This window comes from Carcharodon carcharias, chromosome 13 (assembly GCF_017639515.1).
Source record: "Carcharodon carcharias isolate sCarCar2 chromosome 13, sCarCar2.pri, whole genome shotgun sequence".
Classification (NCBI taxonomy): Eukaryota; Metazoa; Chordata; class Chondrichthyes; order Lamniformes; family Lamnidae; genus Carcharodon; species Carcharodon carcharias.
In genome coordinates, this window is record NC_054479.1 from 117994922 (window position 1) to 118018582 (window position 23661).

Below are 23661 nucleotides of genomic sequence, written 5' to 3' on the forward strand. Positions count from 1 at the left end.
AGCAGGGCCTGAAGAAGATCAGAATGCTGGCAACCAGTGACCAGTGCAACAGCAAGAATTGGTCCAACCACGGATATATGGTATACCATACAGCTATCTCTAGATAAATGAAAGGCAAAGCTAGAGGCGCCTTAGAATGTTCCGGAATGTAGTTGCACACATCTGCCAGCTTCTCCATGAAGACCTCTGGTTGTAAGGACTTGGAGACAATCCCATGGTAGTGGCATTAAGGTCACCATTGCCTTAAACTTCTTTGCCAGTGGCTCTTTCCAGGGCTCCACTGGGGACCTGTGCAGCAACTCCCAGTCAGCGATACACAAGTGCATCTGGGAGGTGACAGATGCCCTGTTCAGGGGAGCGCACCAATTTATCCAACTCCGCCTGGATCCCGAAAACCAGGCTGCAAGAGTATTGGGGTTTTGCAGCAATCTCCGGCTTCCCACAAGTGCAAGGGCTGTCGACCCGCACATATGTGGCTTTGAGAGCTCTCTGGAGACGGCCAGTCACATTGATCAGTAGAAAAGGTTTGCACTCTTTGAACATGCATCTGATATGTGATCAGAGAAGGCAAGTCCTGCATGTTTGTTCTTGGTTCCCTGGGAGCTCTCACAACACCTGGATTCTCACCTATTCCCAGGTGCCACAGCTTTTTGAAGGACCTCGGCAATAGAAGTGCTGGCTCCTTGGGTAAAAGGGATATTCAAGAAGAACGCTGCTCTTGAACAGAGGTACAATGCCGCACATGCCTCCACAAGGTCCCTGACTGAGCAAACGATAGGCCTCCTAAAGATGATGTTCAGATCTTTGGACCGCTCAAGTAGGATTATCCAAACTCACCACAGAGTGTGTCCCAGATCGTAGCTTTCTGCTGCAGCCTGTACAACCTTGCGCTACAAAGGGGGTATGTCCCAAGATGCCTCCTCTGACAATGAGGACTGGGGAGGGGATGGTGCTGATGAGGGCCAGGATGTTGCGGAGCCACATGCAGAGGCCATTGCAAGGGTACAACACAGCAGACAGGCATCAAACTGATAACTAACAGATTCCAGGCAGAGTAAGCTACAGAGACATTTCCTCTACTATTTGTTTTTCTATCCTCTGCTGGCTGGAAAGCCCCAGCTCCTTTTTGATTTCAGACATAATGTTTTGCTCTAATGTGCCTTGATTTATGACAGTTGAATTAAATCGTGCTACTTAATGTCTGCCTTGCTGGTGGTTTGATCCTTTGCATGCGCCAAACTGTGCTGATATACAGAACCCTGGCGCTAAATACCCGCATTAGAACCTGCAGAGCACTCTTCTCCCACAACCTTGGACATCTGTAAGTAGAAGCGAGATTTTCCCCATGCCCTCACAAAGTCCACGTGCATAGCAACTTGGAAGCAATATCAAACCTTACCTCAGCAGGGATGCATTCATGTCGCCTTCACACTTGCTCCCAATATGGGGCAGACCTTGCAGAGAGCTCTTTCAGGTGGAACGAGATGTATGGGTCCACAGGGCAGAGCAGCATGAGAACACAATTTGGCCCCATGAGATTGATCCTCCATGCAGATTGGTCAGGGAAGATCATGTTCCTGTCCCGCAGTCGCCATAGTAAACTCATACCCCTTGACATTTTTATCATGCCGAAAAATTTCAGGGTTACTTTCGAGTCCACTCACTGAGAGTGCCTCACCTGCACTATGGGTTGCTGAGTAGCAAGCATCCTGGACCCTCCAATCTCAGAGATTATTAAAAGTCTCAGTCCTAGATGGCCATAGTATTAGTGTGAGACTGTGATCAGTCATTTTGGACACATCTTTCCTACATGGACCCTGCAGAGCCCTGTTAGAGCTGCTGATGCTTCACATGGATAGTCCTCGGCACGGTCCAGCACTCAGGCCCATACTCACTCTCATCTCATGGACGAAGACCTCAATCCTTCAATGAGGTCCGATTCACTTCAGTTGCAAATTCTTTATGGGAGTTCTAGTGCCACCCTTGATAAGGAGAAGAGTAGACCAAACAATCTCCATGTGAGGTCTGACAAAGGCTTCAGTCAACTGCACAGGCACACCTCTAATCCTACACTCAATCCATCTTGCAATCAAAGTTATCTTCCCCATTGCCCCCTTGCAGCCTTCACCTGCATGTTAGCTCAAAATGACAAATTAACAAGGAAGGTGATTAACGATTGGATGTGCCCACCACAACTTTCTCCAAACATGCAGGGAAGCCTCTGGTTTTCTACAGTTAATAAGACAGTTGTAGAGGTTCACTCTTTCAACCCTGAAACTGCACCCAAAGTGTTCCTTGCCGCTCACAGAACATGTTTAACTCCCTCCGAGTGCCCCTTACATCCACCCATATCTCACATCGGGGCAACAGCGGCAGGAGATGCAGTGATCTCGCGGAACACATTTTCAGAACTCAGAGCATGGTGAGCTGCAAGTAGTGACTTACACGATGCATGCTCAGGCCACACACTCACAAATGATGGCCAGTGCTTAATTATGCCCATGTGGATTATTGAGTAATCACTATGCTGATAATGAGAGAGAACTGAATCAATAGGGGTTCATTCTTGCACTCTGATGGGGGCCCAAATTCCACACCCTTAAATTCCCACTACCATTGAAGCAACTAGCAGCCAGATGGAATCCAAGACTCTTCCAAACTGTGCAAGTGAACACATATTCACAAAGTGTCAAAAGTATTTACAATGGTGGTCCATCTGTGCCACCTGTGTGACTTGAAAACTTCGTTATCTTTCTTTTTCTATCATTTACGTCCAGCTGCAGCCCACATCTGAGGTGGAGGCAACCTGCTGACTGCTATTCCCTGTTGCTGATTACTTTGGTGGGAGTCCTCTGATGGCCTGTAGCCAAGAAGGCCCTGGCCTGCTAAGGGTCTCCTGCTCAGGTGTGGGTGCACCCTCCTCAGCGTGACTCCACTAGAGGCAATGGGGTCACTGGCAGAGGACAGGCGGAGTGACAGGGCACCCTTGGCTAAGATGAAGCCCCGTGGTGCCTGGCTGGCATGTTTCCTTCCTGTGGCACCTCCCTGACCTCTTGAGGAGAAGGGGCACTTGGAGGGAGGCCAAGGTGCCTCATCCCCATCTCACCTAGCCACTGCTACACCATACCTGTGGCTATAATGATGGAATGCAGGTCAGAGCACAAATCCAAAGCCCACTGTCTGCTGGACCTGGGTCTCCAAGGCAGCAGCCACCCTTCCCTTGGAGGCAGCAAAACGCTCGCATGCTGAGCCACAACAGCAGAAAGAACACGATGGACTTTTCTAGCCTTCGGTTCTGTCTGCATATGGCCTCTGACATCTCTGCCTGATGGTCCCAGCCTGCCTGTGCATCACCAGCAGGTCTCTTAAGGCCAAGTCCAGAGTCTTGTCATCTGCATGGGGCTGAGCAGGAGCCTGGTCTCCAGCAGTCCTTCAAGTGTCAGAGACATTGGCTGTCACTTCCTCTGCCAGCTGTGTTCCCACGTCTGTGATGTGCTTACCAGATTGTAACCTTGAGCCTACTCTAAAACGTGCAACCACCAAGGTGAATGTCTCTGTGCTGGTGGTGGTTGCAGGTGAACACCATGACAGTACATCTTCTGAGGCACCCTCTCAGATTTGGGGCGGGAGATGGAACTGTGGCTAGTCTCCATTGTGGGCCTCCCCCTTTTCTTGCGGGTGTTTGGAACGACAAACAGATAGATTTAGTGGATGCCTAAGCAGGCTCCTTAATTAAAGCAATGCGTCACTCTGTAGGCACCTCTGACAATTGAAGACCGGAGGCATCATCACTGGCTTCCTGGAGGGGAAGTCCTATCTCACCTTCAGCACAGTCCCTGCCCTGCTTCTCAGTGGGTTGCTCCTCAAAAGGACTTGAATGTCCAGACTGTCGCCTCCGGCTTTGGTCTGCTCCGTCTTATTGTGAGCGATTTTGTCCTGCAGAAAAACAGAAGGATGGAGTGTCATCCCAGTGGGTGCATGAGCAGTTTAGGAGCTGCCTTTGGCAGTAAGTGATTTTTAAAAATTTATTCTTTCACAGGATGTGGGCATTGCTGGCATAGCCAGCACTTGTTGCCTATCCCTAAATGCCCTTGTTCAGGGGGCATTTAAGAGTCAATCACATTGCTGTGGGCCTGGAGTCACATGTAGGCCAGGACAGCAGATTTCCTTCCCTAAAGGGTGTTAGTGAACCAGATGGGGTTTTACAACAATTGACAAAGATTTCACGATCATCATTAGACTTTTAATTCTGGATTTTTATTGAACTCAAATTCCACCATCTGCTGTGGTGGGATTTGAACCCGGGTCCCCAGAATATTACCCTCAGTTCCAGAATTACTAGTCCAGCACCAATGCAACTACGTCATTGCCTCCCCCTTACACTGCCTGATGCCCTTATGAGTGTCAGTTTGCAGTGAATAGGGATGCCAGTTACACTGGTGGAGCACAGCAAATCATTCATCCACTTCCTGCACAGCTGGGAGGCTCTTTGGTGGGCTCCCAGGGCCCTAACTTCCACTGCAACCTCCATCCAGGCATTTGTGGTCAGAGGGGAGGGCCCCCTGCTGCCATCCCTGAGAAACAGCATCTCCCGCATTTCCTGGATGGTCTGGAAGAGAATCTCCAGGGAGGCTTTGCTGAACCGTGGGGCCATACATTGTGTAGCCTGTGACATTCTGGTCTCAGCAGAATCTGGAGCTCCTGGCTTGCAGTGAGTGAATGGCTGTCCAGGTGCCCTTTAAAAATGGCACCCAGATCTTAGACCCCATGAGGTAACGGCAGGGACAATGACTTCCTGCCCACCCCTGCTGTTAAATTCGGCAAGCTCCTCACAGATGTATATGTAATGAGCTGAACAGCTCAAGATTGCACATGGTCAGCCGTCCAGCCCCACCATGGGATTATTTTCTGCATCCGCACCTTAGATTTCAGAACATAAGATGCTGGCCTATATTCGTGGAATGTTAGATTTATCTATATGATAATAAAATATTGGTTTATTTCATACTTTACACACTTTTTTCCCTATGGGCAACAGTGGGGGAGTGTGGGAAGAATTAGGAGGCTGATCATCCCTTTTGAACTACATCATGGATGTTCCTTCTGTGGCCAACAAGTCCTGGAGTGGAACTTCAACTAGAGCTTCTGGCTGAGAGACAAGGGTACTACCTACTGAGCCACAAGACCTCCTCTTGATAACAAAATTCAACATACTTTTAAAACATTCTTTGTTTTTTTATAATACTTTAGCTTCTATCTTAGCGTAACCATAATTATTTTTTCCACTATCTGAAAGTTTCAGTTAAAAGTGAAGACGTTCAATACTTTTAACTTCCTGCCTTGCTGAATCTGAGAATAACTTCGATGTGATTGCTGTCATCACTGCTGTTGAGCGTCTGCCCCCTTGACTTGGCGCCAGTTTTAAACTGCCATCGGGATAGGGGAAATGCCTCAGAGATCCTTAGTTCTTTGTGGGCAGCTTTCTTCAACGTCAGTGGCGAGCCCATTATATTCAGGAATTATTCTGATGGCATGCATGAACTATTAATAGCTGCTATGCTAATCTTTGGCATAAAGTAATTTGTACACAAAGCCAAATATATATTCAGTAATTTTCTGTAGATGTGCCATCAAAATGTTGCTATGCTCTCAATTGTCTGCACTTATTTTCCCCTATATTGTTCATAGGAGAGGTAACTTTTTCAATAGAATTTTTTTGACTTGATGGATTTTTTGAATGTAGTTCAATTCTGTAGGAGTCAATGTGAACACAGTCACACAGATACTTCTGGTAGAACAGTCCTTCTGTACATAATGCCCAAGAGATGTAAAATATCAAAGCTTATGAGAAAAGGAAAATACTACTCCTGCTTCTAATTTGTATGTTCATATGTACAGTTTATATGTGAAACAAAACTGGACATGTGTTTAATTCAAAATTGTTACTGTATGTGAAGCAAAAGAGAGGTCAGTACCAGCTGTATACAAGTAAATCACTGCCTGGACCACCTCAAAAATCTGAGAAGATGAAAAATTATTTTGTAAGCAATGGGATTTACAAATCAAAAAGGATAAAATATATTTAAAGAAGGATGGAAGACTGTGTGAGGTGTAGCCTTGTGAGATCTGGAAAGGTAACTGTGTAAAACATAATTGAGGAAAAAGCCTCTAGCCACCCTGCAGATGTTTGCTCTTCCAGTAACCAAAGTTGTGTTAAAAGCCTTTGGAAGACTATTATCCAGTGGGTGATTGTGGTAAAACTGCTGGATGACGTTATAAATTTAGAATCTATTTGGACTGTTGCCTTAAAGGTGATGTGTAGTTGGGAGTCTGGTTAAGCAAAAATTTTTGGAACTGTTATAACTGTGTAACTGTAATCTTGTGTGTGTGTTTAAGTTTTTTCTTCTTTTGTTAATACATGTTTTAATCTTTAAAATCTCTAAAGGTGGTAGTGGGCTGATTACCTCTGATTTCAGTGCACAAACTTTCTCATAAATACAAATTGCAAAATCATTGTAATAGCATGGCCAAGTTACCCTGGTGGACTTGGTCAGTCTAGAAAATGCCACCTGCTGTATCATAACAAAATTCGGGGCTTGTCCACGATTTTTTTAATTCTTTGATTGGCTTGGAGTTGGTGAATCTTAAGACTACGAGTAGAAGAAGAACATTGAACTGTTGAAGGATTTTAAAATGGTTAGATTGCAAAAATGGCTTTAACCATTGTTAAGACTTTTTGGGGACTAGAAGATGTAACCCTGAATTGTTTACAAAAAGTAACTAAGACATAATTAACAGAATTGGCATATAAGTTGCAGTTAGGATTGACCACAGGGGCAAAGAAAGTGGACATAATTGAAGTGATAACACAACATTTGAAATTGGATGGGATACCTGAAGCTAGTAAGTCAGTTGAATTGGCTAAGATTCAGTTGCAAATGCAGAAACTTGAATTAGAGGCAAAAGAAAAAGAAAGAGATTTGGGATAGAAAAGGAAAGAGAACATGCATTTCAAAGGGAAATAGAGAAGTTAGCCATGGGGGAAAGAGAAGAGGAAAGGGAAAGATAATATCAGCTTAAAAGACTGGAAGTTAAAAAATAAATCTCAGATGCTGAGGAATGTTCTGATGTGGAAACAACCACTTTCAACCCAAAGTCCAACAGGGTGATGTTTAAATTTGTACAGGCTCTTCTGAAGTTTGAAGAAAGGGATGTAGAGGCATTCTTTATTTTGTTTAAGAAGATAACTAAGCAAATAAAATGGCCACAAGAAATCTGGACATTGCTTTCACAGCCTAGGTTAATAGGTAGAACTCATGACGTATATGCATCACTGTCAGAGGAAGTTTTTGTGGATTATGATTCAGTAAAAAAGGCTATTTTGAGTGTATGTGAGTTGGGTTCTGAAGCGTGCAGGCAGAAATTTCAGAATGTATGGAAACAGCCTGGTTAGACTTATACTGAGTTTGAGAGAATAAAACAAAGTAATTTTGACCGTTGGATATGGATATTAAAGATAGGGACAACATATGCAGCTCCTAGAGAAGTAATTCTTTTGGAAGAATTTAAAGATTCAATTATTTTGGTAGTTAGAACTCGTGGAAGAAGAGGGTTAAATGACTAGGCAAGCAGCAGAGAAAGCTGATGATTATGCGCTAGTTCATTGATCTAAATCTTTTTGTCACCCTTTTAAATCTGAGAAAGATAGAAAGTTGGGAAAGTGGAAGGAAGGTAGATAGTCAGGGAAGAGAAGGAGCAGTTGGAAATTTTTGAGAAGTTTCTCCTCAGACCAGAAAAGAAGGTGCTGAAGGTAGAAGTGACATTTGAAGACTTAAATGTTTTCATTGTAATAAGGTAGGGCACATAAAGTCAACTTGTTGGAGTTTACAGGGAAAACCTATTGCAGTAGTTGGAATACAGAAAAGTTCTGGCACTAAGATTACTGTGGGTTCCGAGATCCAGAGGCAGGAGAAACCAATGGTTTGTGTATAAGTGAAGCAGGAAAATCAGTGGTAGGTAAAAAAAAAAGTGGGAATGTGTTCACAATTTACCCAAGGGAGTTCTGAAGGGTAGGTTACAGAAATGTTTAAAGATTTTGTGTATGAAGGGAAAGCCTTTCCATGTGTACAGGGTAGAGCAGGCAAAGATGTTAATATTTTAAGGGATATAGGGGCTAGATAGTCCTTAATGTTATGGAATAGAGCCATTTATTGTCCAGAGGGAGTATTGCAGGAAAGAGTGGTGATAAGTGGAATTCATGGAGATGCTAAACCTATTCCATTGTGGAAGGTAAATTTAAAGGGTAAGTTGAAAACAGGTGAGATGATTGTTGGAGTATTGGAAGAATTGCCCATTGCAGGGGTTCAATTTATATTGGGTAATGATACAGCTGGGTCACTGATGTTGGTGATGTACTGTAGTCGAGCAGCCTGTGGTGGTGCATTCAACAGAGATGATGCAGAAAGAGAATCCTGGATTGTTTCCAGCTTGTATAGTAACGAGATCACAAACTCACAGGTTGAAATCCCAAGGAGGAGGAGTCTAAAAGACAGCAGAAGGGTGCTGACGTCCAATTAGCTGTGTCTGACTTTAAGAGGATTGTGCAGGAAGAGAAGGTTGAAAAGAATAAGGTTGAAGTGTTTAGCTCAGTGAAATTGGTAGAGTTACAGCAGAAGGATCCACGAATAAAGACATTATATCAGACAGCTTATTCAGAAACAGTGCAGAACATATTGTAGAATGTTATTACCTTAAAGGTAATGTGTTAATGAGGAAATGGAGGTCGTCTCATATTCCAACAGATGAGAAGTGGGCGGTAGTTCATCAAGTAATTTTACCATCTGGATACAGAAATGAAATTTTGAGAGTAGCTGGGCATTTAGAAATTAAGAAAACTCAACAGAAAATACAAAAACATTTTTATTGCCCAGTACTGCATAAAAATGTAGACAAATTCTGTAGATCATGTCACACATGTCAGGTGACAGGAAAACCTCAAGCAGTGATTAAACCACCTTTAATTCTGATTCAAACATTTAAGGAACCTTTTACCAGGGTCCTGAGTGATTGTGTAGGGCCCCTCCCTAAGACCGAAAGTGGAAATCAGTACTTGCTGACAAACATGGATGTCCCTACAAGATTTCTGGAAGCAATACCTTTGCGAAATATTACAGCAAAGAGAATTATAGAGGAAGTTGACCATTTTTTTTTTTACAAAATATGGGTTACCAAAAGAAATATAGTTGGATCAGAGTTCGAATTTCATGTCACTGCTGTTTAAGGAAGTAATGAACTTCCATGGGATAACAATTTAAGTTGTCAGCTTACCATCCTAAATTACAAGGTGCTTTAGAGAGATGGCATCAAACTTTAAAAATAATGATGAGGGCTTATAGTCAAGACTATCCACAGGACTGGGATCGGGAAATTCCATTCTTGTTATTTGCTATTAGGGTGCCCCTAATGAATCAACAGGATTTAGTCCTTTTGAATTATTCAATGGTCATGAGGTAAGGGGACCGCAAGTTGATTCAGGAGAAACTAGTGGGTCTGAGTTCAGAAACGACTCCCCTGGATTATGTTACAAAATTCAGAGAAAGATGGAACACAGCATGTGGGTTAGCTAAGGAGCATTTAAAGATATCAAAGCAGGTGATGAAGACAAATGCAGATAAGAAGGCAAAAACTCATACTTTTGGTTGCTGGGGAAAAAGTGTTAGTTTTGTTACCAGTACTGGGTGAATCATTAAAGGCAAGGTTGACAGGGCCTTACAGGATTGAAAAGAGACTGAGACTGAGTGAAGTAAAATATTTAATAAATATCCCATATAGAAGAACGAAGCAGAGAGTGTGTTATGTAAATATGCTTAGAAGGTACTATGACAGGGAGGATAACCAAAATGAGGTAATAGCGGTGGTAGAGAAAGAGGTGGAAATGAAGGATTCTGAAATTGAATTTCCACTAATCAAATTGGACAACAAGGGGGTACTTAAAAGATTTAAATGTAATATTGAGTTACCTTCCAGCCAAGTGTCAAAGTGAGTTGAAAAAGCTATTGCAGTCACACAAAGCTATTGGTGGAAATAAGCTGGGGAAAACAAATTTAGCTACACATGACGTAGATGTGGGAGATTCAGTTTCAATAAGGCAACATCCTAATTGATTAAATCCAGTAAAATTTGTTCAAGCACAGAAAGAAATCAAATTCATGCTTCAGAATGACATCATAGAGTCTAGGTGCAGTAACTGGAGTTCACCTATTGTGATGTTTCTGAAGCCAGATGGAACATACAGATTGTATGGATTATCGAAAAGTAAATGCAGTGACAAAAGCAGATTAATATCCTATTCCACAATTGGAAGATTGTATTGAGAAACAGTGTTTATCACAAAGAATGACTTGCTGCGAGAGTGTTTTCAAGTACTGCTATCGGAAAGAGCAAAAGAGATATCGGCTTTTATAATGCCAGATGGACTACGGCAATTTAAAGTTATGCTACTTAGTATAAAGGATGCACCAACAACATTTCAAAGACTGACAAACAAAGTAATTACAGAGCTAAGCAATTGTGCTGTTTAAATTGATGACTTAGTAGTTTTCAGTCAAACGTGGAAGGAGCATTTAAAACATCTGAAAGAACTGATCGACTGCAAGAAGCTAATTTGGTGGTGAACTTGACTAAGAGTGAATTTGCAAAAGCGCAAGTTACATATCTAGGCCATGACATTGGGCATGGTCAGGTGGCTCCAAGAGATATGGAGTAAAAGCTGTTGTGAATTTCCCTGTGCCTACAGCAAAATGAGAAGTTTTGAGATTTCTGGGCATAACTGGATTTTACCAGAAGTTTGAACCAAATTTTAGCAGTGTGCTCGTTCCATTGACTGAACTGCTAAAAAAAACCAAGAAATTTCAATAGATACAGGAGTATCAGAATGCGTTTGACAGTTTAAAAGCTGCATTGACTACTAGCCAGTTTTGGCAGTATGTAATTATACCAAGCAGTTTCAGTTGGCAATTAATGCAAGTGATTTGGTAATTGGTGCTGTGTTGTTACAAGAAGATGAAAGAGGAACTGAAAAGCCTGTAGGATATTTTTCATGGAACTGAATGTACATCAGAAAAGATATTCAACCATCAACAAAGGGACTCTGGCCTGGGTTTCCCATGTGCACGCCAGCATTGGATGTGTTCAGACAATATTGCGTGATCAGTTACACAACAGTGCTGACCTGTGAAAGCGGCCTCAAGATAGTGATGCCTGAGGAGGCAGTCTCCAGAGGAGATGAGGCCAGATGGACATGTGAGTGTATGTGTGTGAGAATGGGGTGGTGATGTCCCTTGAGCTGGCAGTGAGTGAGATGCCACTGAATGTGTGATGGGTTTGAGTGTGAGTTTTGATGATGAGATGGTTGCCATTCTCTGGCTGCACAGATAAGATCATTCAGCCTCTATCTGCATTGGATGGCCAATCTCTTCTGTGCAGCATTGGCACTGGTCAACACTGTCACCGCCCCCCAAGCCTGGTTGTTCACACTGTTGCCCATCCTGCGGGCAGAGCAATGGTAGAGGACATCGCAACTGGCCTCAATGGCGTTCAAAATGCTTTCCAGTGATGCATCACTAAGCCTGGGGGCTGAAGTCTTTTTGCCTTTCGTGGACATCTTTCCTGCAGTAGTCGTGGGCTGGAAGCACTGAGATCTGTGCGCGCGACTGTAATTTAAATATGGCACCAGGCGTGGTGAAGCAGCAAGGTGATTGCATGGCGGGCAAATAAGAGCCAGCCCGCCATGGAAACGGCATGTTTCCCAAGAATGCATAGCTAATGTAGCAGGTTTGGGATGATACAGCTTGAAAACCCGCCATTGCGGCTAGTGTTTTACCCGCCTGCTACTGCACTTAGTGTAAATCTGAGATGATTCCACCCTCTAAGCCTGGTGTTCGTGTTGCAACATTTCAAGGTTTATGTTGCAAGCAATTCTTTGGAAACAATTGTTTACACAGACCACAATACTTTAAAATTTCTGGACAAATTTCAAGACCGAAGTACAAGAATGTTCAGATGGAGTTTATTACTGCGACCATTTAATTTACAGATTATACTTGTGGCTGGACAATAAAATTTAATTGCGGATGCATTGTCAAGAATCTAAAGTTCAGAGGAAATTGGACATTTGAAACGTGGACACTGAACTGAAATGACCTCTGTTGACACAAAGGATTTGTATATATTATGTTAATGCATGTACCTGGTGGAGTAATACTTTTGTGGATATAGATAAGTACAGTAAACAATGTAAGATGGGTTGAGAAAATGAAATCGTCTTTTAAAATTATGACAGTTCATTTTTCCATAAGGATGCATGTGCCAAGAAATTATCATATTTTTCATATTATTGCGGAATATCTTAAAGCAGGCTTATGTGTATTTGTTTGTGTATGGTTCTGCGTTTGGGGCTAATTTAATTAAGCTAGAGACGATTAGACTGCAAGGTTTAAATTGTCAAAGAAATGAGGTGTAAAATAGGTGTTTGAAATGGAGATGAGTAAAGCCAAGTTGAGGTCAGCAGACAGGGTGTGAATGAAATTTGCAATTTTAAATAAGTGGAGAAGTGTTTGATTTTCAAAGTGATGTGGAAGATTTTACAACTGACAAGCTCTGTTGAGGTACAACCCATCCTGCTCATGCAAGCTCCACCTCCCCTAGAACCAGGGGGAATCTAAATCCATCCCTCCTGCACCATCTCTCCAGCATCCATCTACTCTTTCGTGCTACTTCTATGCTCATTAGCACATGGTATTGAAAATAATCTGGAGATTATTACCATTGCAGTCCTGCCTGTTAATCTCTTTTCTAACTCTATGTCGTTGGGTGGAATTTTCCGTGCCTGCTGGTGTCAGGCGTCATGGCGGGCGTGAGTTGGACAATATGGTGGGAAGCCCAAAAATCGGTTTCACATGTCTTGAGACCAATTTGCAATCATCTGCTCTGCCAGTCAGTGGCGGGCCCCCTTTACTGCCGCCATACGCTGGAAACTCATTATAAACCCAGCTCGCCAGTATCATCCCCCCACGCTAGATCATCCGAGTACATCAGCGTGATTGTATGTTGATGTGTTTCACAACTGCATTTATAAAGGGTGCACCTGGCAAGCTGCACTTCGAGGGTGACTTGGATATGAGTGCGCAGTAACATTACGCAGCACTCGTGAAGGTTGCCTGTTGGACCTCAATGTTGAGGTGCCATGCATTCAGGTGAGGGCGTAGGCCAGTCGCATTTTCCCAGCTGGCTGACAGTGTGATGCCGGAGCTAGGACAGTGTGCTGCCGGAGCTAGGACTGCCCTGTGGTTGAGGCGACATCAGTGGAGGGCAAGGGCTGTACTGTGGTTGAGGCGACTTCGGGGGGGGATGGCCAGGGCTGCATTGCAGTTGAGGCAAGTTTGGCGGGGGGAGGGGAGGTCAAGGGCTGCACAGCAGTTGATGGTAGTGCACAAGCACATGCGGGGGATGGGGGTGTGGAAGCGGCCACAATTTGGGAAACCTCGTATAAAGTGACCATCCCTCTACAGCTGAGACAGTTCAGGTGCAGCCACATTGACGTGCTTGGAGCTGGGCCTCTAGCTTACCTGCCCACTCAAGCAATGTGGAGGCCTGAAAGTGCCACCAAAAGCTCCAGAGCTTTTCACCCATCAGGCACAGACTGCAAACTAATGAGCGTTTTAGTGGACTGCAGAACAATTGGACGATTGGGCATGTTGTACAATCTCCTTGCTAAAGCTGGCCATGGAATAGTCACTGATGGAGGTGCTCACAGCCCCTTGTAATGTCATCTTTCCAGTTTGGACCAGTCTGCCCCTTGGTTCAAGCTAACAGCGCAGCCTTGCAGTATAGGTTAGGAGAATGCCTACACCTGAGCTGAGAGCAGAGCATGGAGCCCATGGGCAAAGTTGTCGCTAATCGGTCAGGCGGAGAGGGATGGAGGTGGGTGGGGTTTCAGGCAGCCATGCAGTGCGCTAAACTCTGGCCACCCAAGTGATGGTCAGTACTCTCTCGGATGCATAAAGGGCCTTCAGACTTAACCAAGAGAGGTTCTTAGTACACCTATGCTAACCCAAGCATCCCTCTCTTCCATCCTGCAGGAAGAGTACAATAGGAGCATGGAGCCTGGTGACCTAGCTGTATGCCTCATGACTTACAGAGTGTGCAGATGAAGGAGAAGGGAGCAATGGAGATGCCTAGCTGGGCAAAGGGAGGAGCAGCACCCTCAGGAAGAAGGGGTGGTTGAGGCTCCCATGCATGCTGCTGGAGAGCCACAGCAAGCCTTTGCTGGTCAGCACCTAGCTAGACCCAGGGTCTACAGACGGCACTTGTCGTTCCTGCAGATGACCAGATGACCAAGAACCAGTGTTGTTGAAGACTGGGCATGTCCATGGAACTGGCTGGTCACATCTGCCATGCCCTGCAGGATTTGGCACCATGGGGACATGGAGGGCATCCACTACCAGTGGCTGTGAAAGTGACTGTGGTGCTCAATTTTTTTGCCAGTGGCTCTTTTCAGGGCTCCACGAGTGACCTCTGTGGGATGTCGCGAGCCTCCATGCACAAATGCACCCAAGTGCTCACAGATGCCATCTCGCGAAAGCACACAGCTTTGTGCATTTCACCTGGGATCAGGAAAGCCAGGATGCAAGAATGGTGGGACTTGCCCACATCTTAGGTTTTCCACAGGTGCAGGGTGCCTTCGACTGCACCCATGTGACACTCAGACCTCCATGACAGTAGCGGTCAACTACACCATCCGCAAGGCTTCCACTTGCTGAATGTTGAGCTGGTGTGCAATCACCACAAATGGATCCTGCAGGTCTGCGCATTGTTCCCAGGGAGTGTCCACGACTCCTACATTCTCAGTAGGTCTCATAACCGTGACGTCTTCCAGGGTCCACAGAGGCTACAAGGTTGGCTCCTCAGGGACAAAGGTTACCCACAGATGACGTGGCTGATGACACCTGTGCGGCGGCCTCACAGTGCAGCAGAGAGAAGGTGCAACATGCTCATGCTGTAACTTGCACCTTGGTGGAGCAAACCATCTAAATGTTGAAAATGAGATTCTGGTGCTTCGGCTGGTCTGGTGGAGCCTGCAATATAGTCCACAGAGGGTGCCATGCATTGTCGTCACCTGCTTCCCCTTTACAATCTGGCACTACAACAGGGAGAGGAGCTGGCCAAGGAGCAGATGGAGGAGCTGCACGGCTCCTCTGATGAGGAGGATGTTGACGGGAATGAGGGTGAGGAGGTCCTAGAAGGTGAGGATGATGGCGATGAGGCCATTGCACTGGTCAGATGAGATAGGCATGCTCAGGAGGCCCTGATAGCTGCTAGATTCGTGGAGGATGATGACAACATGCAATGGAGACACTCCATGGATCTTCACATAACTAATGAGGATGTCTGACTCCTGTCTGGCTGATGGCACCTAACTTGCGCTCTGTGAATAGGTTCATGTCATGGAGATGCAGCAGGGAAACTTTCACTTCTCCTGATCCTGTGGCATCCTTCATGAGCTGAACCCTTCAGGACCACAATGTCACCAAACACAGATGCTGATGGGATGGGGGGTCAGCCGCACCTCAAGAGTGCTGGGAGCAACAGAGAGAATGACGGAACTCTTTGCCACAACCCAGGACATTCTGGAAGCAATAGTAAGCCCCATCAAGGTGAAGGTATGACTGATGTGACCAGTGACAGTGAAGGCACACGGTCAGTGTGCCAGGAAGGTTGCACAAAGCACAGGGAAGAGGCCCTAGACTTAGATGCCTGCCTTTATCTTGTGCAGGGACCAAGGTTTCACATCTGAGTGACACGAACACTGCTGATCAGAACAAGGAGTCATAGGCAAGGAGACATTCTTGGGAGTTTATTAACAAAGTGAACATTATGTGCAAGTGATAACGCCCATGCCCAGGCTGTGCAATACATTTTCTTAACCTTCCTAATCCTACCACTACACCTTGGTGTTCCCCGATATCCACAGTGGAGGTGGAGGCAGCCTGCTGACTGCTGTGTCCTGTCTGTGGTGATCTTGACAGGTGTCCTCTAGAGGACCAAGACCTGGAGGGCCCTGGCCTGCTTTCGGGGTATTCCTGTGTGGCAGTGGCACCCTCCTTGGCCTGTGAAGCTGGAGCTATTGTGGTCACAGGAAGAGGGGATTCGGATGGGCCGGACACTCTCGGAGTCACATGGGTGGATGACCTTGGGGTGTGCACCTGCTGATCCTCCCCCCCATGGGTGCCTGAGGGCCCCTGGCTGAGTCCTTGAGTAGAAGGGGAAGTTAGACGAGATCAAGCTGCTCTTCACCCCTCAGGCGTCGACACTGCCAGAGGCCAACTATGGCGTCAGTGATGGAGTTCAGCCCACGTAGTAGTGCAGGAACGATGTCCTGGACCAAGGTCTCCATGGTGGCCTCCATCCTATCAGTGTTGACCTCAGTGCATTGGCATGCCGGCACAATCACCTCAGACTAAAGACAGATGGACTCCTCCATCATGCCTTGTTATCTGAGGAATGCAACAGACATCCCTTCTGATGTTCCCAAGCTTGCCTTTGCAGCTCCAGCAACTGTGACATGACCTAGTCCATAGGTTCGTCATTTGACTCGAACTCAGCAGATTTCTGGCTTCCAGCAGTCCTCTGTGTGCTGGAAATCTGGGAGGACCCTGCCACTGCCTAATGTAGGCCCGACAGTGCGATGTGCTCACCAGATTGTGACCCCAAGGCTACTCTAAAGCTTAGTCCCACTGAGGTGTGTCTCTCTCTCTGCGCTGGTGGAGAGTGTGGGTGAGCACTGTGATGGGTCTTCAATGAAGGTTTCATCAGATTCCTCTTCTGAGGTGTCTTCATAGTTTGACTCGAAGCCCTGGGTCATGAACCCCTTCTGCTGTTTCCCAGATGGGCCTGCAAAAGCAAGGAGAAATAATTAGTGCTTGGTAGTGGCCTGTGAAACAGGACACATCACTCACAGCATGGTTGTCTGATGGATGTCGCACTGCTGGATCCTCACTTGGTTGAGCACAGCTGACCTCACCATCAGCACAGGAATGGTCCAGATCTTTGCCGGCCAGGTGTATGACTCTATTTTCAGAGCCTGTGAGGACATTGATGCCAGGCATTCCTCCACCAGTGGGTGTCCTCTCCTTCTTGTGTACCAGCAGGATGCTGGCTAGGCCAGATGATAAATATGCCTTGCATGTGTGGTTGGTGATTGGTCTCATGGATGGGATGAGGACAGTGAAAGTCTGTGTGAGAGAGTGAATGGTGATGTCCCTTGAACTGGCAACGAGTGAGGGCCCTGCAGGTGTGTGATGAGTTCATGAGTGTGTGAATTGAGAGTGATGAGAAGAGTGACTTACCCTGGCAGAACAGGGGAGATCATTCATCTTATTGCAGGGTGGCTGTTGTATTTTGCAGGGCATTGGCACTGACCACCGGTCCCACTGCCTCCCAAGCCAGATTGGTGATGTTGCTGCCCCTACTGCAGCCAGAGCTTGGGTAGAGGTCATCATGGCGAGCCTCCGTAACATCCAAAAAGTGTTCCATGAACGCATCACTGAATTGGGGGACTGCGGTCTTCTTCCATCTCAGGGCCATGTCTTCTGTGCTCACAGCTGCAGTTTAAATATGGCATCCAGCATGAGGATGCTGCAAGGTGATTGAGAGGCTGCCCGCCAGTGACCTGGTGTGTTTCCTGGGACTGCATGACTAATGAGTTGGGATTGGGACGATACAGCGTAAAAAGCCGCCACTGCGGCGGCGGGTAAAATGTTCTTTTTCCCACACTTATTGCAAAGCTGGGACGATTCTGCATGGTGATACTGATATATACCATGGCGTCTGACAGTTCACCTTTCCCCATCAGAATGTTCTGCCGCCGCTCAGTGACTTCCTGGTCCCTGGCACCAGGGAGGCAATATACCTTCCTGAAATTATATCTGCAGCCGCAGAAACAAATGTCTGCTCTCCTAATACTAGAATCACCTTTCTATATTGCTTTCCCAATCTTCCTCATCGCCCAACCCTGCATAACTGAACTATCCATGATACCAGGGCTTGGTTCTGGCTATACTCCCCAGAGGAACCATTATCGTCACCAGTTTCCAAACCAAATATCAATTAGAGAGTGAAATACACACAAGAGGACCAGTGTTTCACTAAGTCAAATTTATTTTTCTCAACTTAGTTAAGAGTCTAATAAATAAGGCAGGGCACCTCAGTCCTGTAAAATGTGTCTCCTGTTCTGTGTCAGAACTCCAGGACATTTTGTGTCCCACACAACTACAGGAAACAGAAAGCTTCATCAGCTCAAGCTCCTGGTATCAGAACTTCAGCAGCAGCTGGCATCACTCCAGCACATCTGTGAGGTTGGGGGTATGTGGATAGCATGTTTCTGGAAATGGTCATCCTGCAGTTTAAGAGTGTGCAAGCAGAGAGGGAATGGGCGACCATCAAATCATACAGAAGGAATCTTTAAACTTTAATGGGATGGCCCTTTTCTTTAAACTGTGTCCCTTAGCTCTAGATTTCCCCTGAGAGGAAACATCCTCTCAGCATTTAGCCTGTCAAGCCTCTTCAGAATCTTATATGTTTTGATGAGATCACCTCTCATTCTTCTAAATTCCAATGAGTTTAGATCCAACTTGCTCACCATTTCCTCATAAGACCAACTCCTTCATCCCAGGAATCTGCCTAGTGAACTGAACTGCTTCCCTGAACTGCTTCCAGTGCATGTTTATCCTTCCTTATATGTATCGATCTGTGCTTGGAGTCCCTCCAGAAATTGTGTGCCTTGCTGTGCTGATTGGCATGGGCAGCAGCAGTCAGGGCTGTCCGGCAGGTAACAGCAAGGGTGCTGGCAGACTGTCAATGCATGGAGTACAAATGCTGTCATCCTGAGAGAGGGCATCAGGCTTATGCATCATGGGGCACTGCCACTCCCCTGGCATGACATCTCAACAACCCCAGCAATCTACTGGAACCACTGATTACCAGACTGCTTTGAGAGCCCGTAAACACCTTTGAGCACTAATATCTGTAGCCAGGATGGCAGCAAGTATGAATCTCAAGACCCCAGTTTAAGCTTCCATGGCAACGATCTGAGATGTTAGGTGGCTGTTCCTGTGCTGCAATGGAATTTGAGGCATTGGTCACCAAACACTGCACCACTGTTGGATCCGCAAATGTCGTCATGGAGGTGGCCTCCACTTCCATGCCGGAAAGGATGGTCTTCAAGCTCTGTGCAAAGCCTTGTGCCACATTAGAAGTGGCCCCCTCTATGTTCTTTGTCAGTGACAACTGGCTCAGTGGTAGGCCTATCAATGCACCAAGCATCTCTGTGTGCATACCCATCAGCCTTTTCCTGTATACCACCCCGTCAGAGCCCTCATCTGATCCTCTGCAGTAGAACTATCTGTGGCCCTGCCCTCTAGTCAGCTAGCACACACGCTGTCATTTTTTGCCCCATCCTGGCTCTTGTGCTTAGTGACTCGCCATGTGCTGATCCTGCCTCTATACTACCCTTTAAAGTATGCACAGTACAATATCTGAGCTGGTGTCTTCAAGTGTCAGACAAAGTGATGGTGATTCTTCATAAACCTTCTGATGTTATCCACATCCTTCATCGTGAGGCTGCACTGACTGGCCAGCCAAGTGGTGGATCTTGTGTATCTGACAGCATAATTGGAGAAAGGGAGAGTTAGGATTGGGAAAGGGAGTTGGGTAGAAAGCAAGAGTTCTAGAGTCACACCATGTACAATTTGCACTTCATGCTAAATACAGGATGAGGGTAAAGTGACATTGGAGAAGCTGCATAAGGCAGGAACATAACCATCATCCTGGATGGCCTTGGTGACATCAGTTTCAACTGTCTCAGCTACTGCTGGACCAATAATTCACCACACTGTCTCCTCCAAAGAACTTAGCAGATGCAGGTGTGCCTGTCATCTACAGGTTCTCTGGTTTTGCTTCCTGTTGGTGCAAACTTATCCCCCAAGATAGAGGGAATATTGTCAGTGATTGTGTGGCAAGGTGGTTGAGTGGTGTGTCTGCCATAACTGAATGGATAGATACAGATATGTGAAGATGTGAGGGTAAGGCTTGGAGCATTGGTAAGTGTGGGAACGGTGAAGGATCTGAATTTTAGGGATGAGTCCTGGTTGATTCAGATTGCTGATTTTTGAGAAATGGAGATGCATTGAGCTTTGTGTGACGGTAGTGCAGTAGGTAGGAAATGGCATTTGAAAAGGTATCAGTGACCTTGACCACTCATAAGGTCATTGAAATTTTTGCCACAAAAATTTGAGAGCTTAGAGCCTTTGCAGCTGAAGACATGGCCACAACTGGTGAAGAGATTACCACCAGGAATGCGCAAGTGGGCAGAATTAAAGGAGTGAAGATATGTTAGAAAGTTGTGGGGTTGGGGGAGATTACAGAGGTTGGAGGGGAAAGGCCGAGGAGGGATTTGAAAACAAGGATGACAATTTTAAAATCAAGGCGTTGCTTAACCGGGAGCCAGTGTAGGCCAGCAAGCACAGGGGTGATGGACAAACAGGGCATCTTGTGAGTTAAGACACGAGCAGCGGAGCTTTAGATGACCTTAAGTTTATAGAAGGTGGAATTTGGGAGACCATCCAGGGATGTATTAGAATAGTCAAATCTAGAGGGAATTAAGGCATTGATGAGCTGAGGTGGGGACTGAGTAGGCTGGTGTTATGGAGGTGAAAATATGAGGTCTTAATAATGGCATGCCTTTTTTGTTGAATGCTGGTCTTGGAGTCAAAAATGACACCAAAATTGTGAACCATCTAATTCAAACTCAGTTATGAGGGAGAGGGAACAAAGTTTTTGGTGGGGACCAAAGACAATGGGCAGAATTATCCCCCCGTTGGGGGGGATGTTGATGCGCTGGAGTGTGCAGGCATACTTCCGATCGGCGTCCCCAATCGGAGGTGTGGTGCCATTTTACGTAGGCGGGCCAATTAAAGCCTGCCCAGCGTGACATCCACAGGAAAACGCTCTGCATTTCCTGTGCGGGCGGGGGGAATCCCTAAAATTGAGAGTGTGCTCTTTCGCGCATGTGGACAAAAGAACGCACTCATCTCCCTGAGGTTAAGCGCTGCCTCAGGAAGATCAGCTCTACTTTCAACAATATTAAAAAGAGAAAAAAAATCCCTTACATGTCCCCTCATGTGACAATGTCACATGAGTTGGAACATGTTCATTATTTCCATAACAACTTCATTAAAATTTTAAAAACCCTTCATGAAACCTCATCCCGCTGGTGGATGAGGTGTCATGTTCTTTCTATTTGCAGTTGGGGATCCTGGCCTGGCAGCCAATCTTAAGGTTGGAAGGCCAGGTCCTTTAACTGCTTAATTGATCCTGTCAATGGCCTCAATTGGCCATTGACAGGTCAGCAGGCGCGCAGCTGATTTTGCTGCGCCCCTGCCTTCCTGAAAATTTAAATGGGGCAGGAGTTCCCCCTGACGTCATCCCACGTCATTTTATGTGTCAGCATGCGGGCCCCGCCCCCACGCGCCAACTGTAAAATCCTGCCCAATGTCTTCAGTCTTCCCAATACTTAATTGTAAGAAATTTCTTCTCTTCAAACCCTAGATGTTAGACAATGGAGGGGTCAAAAGGGATGGTGGTGGTGTGGTAGAGATGGGTATTGTCATCTTAAAAGATAAAAACTGACAAGATTTAGTATTTTTGGCTACAGTAAAGCAATGGCCTTGGTCATAGGCTTGTCAATGTTCAGGGCAGCTTGAGTTGTTTGTTGATTTCTCAGTTGTTGGCTTTTTGCAAGCTATTCAGATATTTCTAGTTTTCTAGTTGTCATGCATGAGAACTTATATTAGCCAGTGACACTAAAATTAATGGATGGAATCTTATGGGTTGTGAATCAGGCATGTTGACCTCCATGTTTGAACTCCTAAAATGCACTCCTGTCAAAATAAACTCTGAGTCAGGACTACTAAATCATAAAATTTACCATTAACTATTTCAGTCACATATATCCAGTCAGTTACGATATAGATTTTCTGTCATTTAATAGTACTATACATTTTATAACTACAGTACAAAGGCAGCTAATGATATCAAATATTGCAGACCAAAGTAGTGCACAAGCTTTGCCACTAGTTTGTTATATCTGGCACAGAGGTTCTGTTTTAATATTTTCTACATAGTATCTATCAAGATTAATGAATATATAACTGTGGGTTCTGTCTTGGTACCACCTCTAAAGTTTCTGTTCACTATAGGTACAGCTTCAACCTACTTCAACTTCCATTTGAAAATCATTTAACTCTGAAGTTAGTGATTAAACATTTCATTTTATAATCTATGATTTATTCTTCTTTACAAGTGACTTAAAGACAATAATAAGATCTGTATTGCTGAAAAAAGCTTTTCGTCTTATAATCATCAGGACACTCGCAAGAATACTAATATAAGGAGGAAAACAACAATTTATACTGTATGTGAAGACAGTGCTGATTTGTTAGCAAATGGCTTTGCCATGGAGAATGCACCACTGATGGTGACTGACAGTTAACTGCCAAACATTGTTTGAAATTTAAATCAGGCAGCTTGACCCTGATTGGGCAAGGCATTGCCCTGAGGAATGAGTCAGCAAATGGCTATCACTTATTTTGTTTAGCTGAAACAGGCGCAGTGTATTTACAAGTTCTTTCTTTCTGCAAAGATCAGGACCCTGTGTATTAAAAAAGTAGCTTCTAGTACACGCAAATGCGCCACATTGCAAGCCCAACTGACAATCTTAAATCGGCTGTCAGTGTATTTTTTAGCACATTGAGGATTATTTAATAATTGTTGTCCAATCGCAGAATCACATCTAATGTTGGACACTATGTTTTGAGTTTTGCAAGCATGGGTTGGTTGAGTACGGTCTGTACCCTGCCTATTGTGAACAGCAGCTGAGACATGCTGTTTTATATGATCCACCAGTCTTTGGGACATACCTGGCATCACATTGGCACTGAAATTCATACACCACATTACTCATTTGTGTGATAGACAGAACATCTTTTTGGCTTGATGGCAGTGTCCTATTAGTGGTGAATACCACTCGTGTTGCTACTGCATAGTAGCAGTGTGAAACAACTAGCTTCATCTGTTGCTCAAATTTTTGAGATACCTTGCCCTTCCAGGATAATCTAAGGCAGACTGGGCATTTTTCAGGGCCAAAAGTGACGGCCTGTTTGCGTGACATACAGCGCACAATGACATGATAAGGGTAGCCATTATCCTGCAGGATTCCTTTGATGCACATATTTCAGCATTAAGCTTGCATTGTGAGCAAATGGCTTGGGGCCCTATTTACAAGGCTGCTGATAAGACCAATCTTATAGCATGTGGAACTGTAAGAATTCCAACATGTATATTGACTAGTGAAGGTAGGTTTGCAGTAGACCATGGTAGGGAATCCCCTGGCAGATTTGTGGGCATTTAACCATGATTGGTTAGTTCTCAGCTTCATCTCCTTACACACATCACTGGGGATAATAAATGCATGTTTTCTTGTTATTGTTTAATTAATTGATCGGTCACTAGGATCACAAACATTCAATAATCCTGTGTATTCCACGT

General features: G+C 45.2%; 1 protein-coding gene across 1 annotated transcript in view; it reads left to right on the forward strand.

The window, feature by feature from the left end:
- The window catches only part of magi2a (membrane associated guanylate kinase, WW and PDZ domain containing 2a), a 961431-nt gene that overhangs the window by 652270 nt on the left and 285500 nt on the right, over positions 1-23661 (forward strand). The window lies entirely within an intron of this gene.